The sequence below is a fragment of the Pteropus vampyrus genome, unplaced genomic scaffold (genome assembly GCF_000151845.1).
Source record: "Pteropus vampyrus isolate Shadow unplaced genomic scaffold, Pvam_2.0 Scaffold15879, whole genome shotgun sequence".
Taxonomy (NCBI): domain Eukaryota; kingdom Metazoa; phylum Chordata; class Mammalia; order Chiroptera; family Pteropodidae; genus Pteropus; species Pteropus vampyrus.
The window spans coordinates 1,824-2,868 of record NW_011904660.1 but is presented as its reverse complement, the minus strand read 5'-3'; the positions used below and the strand labels follow the sequence as shown (position 1 = coordinate 2,868).

General features: G+C 51.2%; 1 pseudogene; it reads left to right on the top strand.

Moving 5' to 3' along the window:
• Window positions 1-37: 37 nt before the first annotated feature.
• LOC105310902 lies at window positions 38-660 on the top strand (annotated as a pseudogene).
• Window positions 661-1,045: the final 385 nt, after the last annotated feature.

Sequence of the window (1,045 nt, the reverse complement as noted above, 5' to 3'; positions counted from 1 at the left end):
TGGTGACCTTTTGAAAACTGAAACCAGGCGGCGCAAGATGGCACTGCCCTTAGCATGTTCGTTGTGTCTGTGCCTCTGGGGAGCCAAACAATTGGGGATTTTTGCCGCTGACGACTGCAGAGTCATCAGTTTCAAACTGGAAGAAAAAAACCGCCCACAGCAGCTTGGCACTCTTCAGAGGCGACGCTGGTGTCAAATATGGCATAGTGGGCTTGGAGCCTACCAAATTGGCCTTGAATGTAGAGCGCTTCCGGGAGTGGGCATTGGTGCTGGCAGACACAGCCGTCACCAGTGGCAGACACTACTAGGAAGTGACAGTGAAGCGCTCCCAGCAATTCCGGATAGGAGTGGCAGATGTGGACATCTTTCGGGATAGCTGCATCGGATTGACGATTATTCCTGGGTGTTCGCCAATGCCCAGCGCAGTGGCACACCACGTTGACCAATGAGAAAGCCCTTACTGAGGGCACTGGACAGTCAGAGAAGGTGGGCCTACTGCTGGAGTACGAGGCCCAGAAGCTGAGCCTGGTGGATGTGAGCCGGGTCACTGTGTTCCACACACTACAGACAGATTTCTGGGGTACAGTAGTGCCTGCCTTTGCCCTTTGGGATGGAGAACTGCTGACCCACTCCGGGCTTGAAGTGCCGGAGGGTCTCTAGTATGTCCTCAATCACACTCTTGGCTAGCCTCCTGCTGAAAGTGTCTGAAACCTTTTAACTTTGTCCCTAGCAACTTCTAGCTCCCACAATTCAGTCCTTTGTTCAGTTATCCTAGTCATCTGCCTCTCCCCTACCATGTGAAAGCTAGGTATACAGTCACTCTCTCCCTCCCCACTCACTACTGCCAATTTTCATAGGCTACGAGTAATGTACTTTTCCCTGACTTGCTTCCTTCAGTCCCTCTGCTTTCCTGTTTCCAGGCCTTTCTCAGACTGAAGACCCTGGGGTCTTCTCTTTCAGTTTTAAATTTATTCATCACTGTGATATCTCTCCCTCCTTTGCTCACCCATAACTTGTTTGTTCTTAGGGCTCTACAGAATCTCTC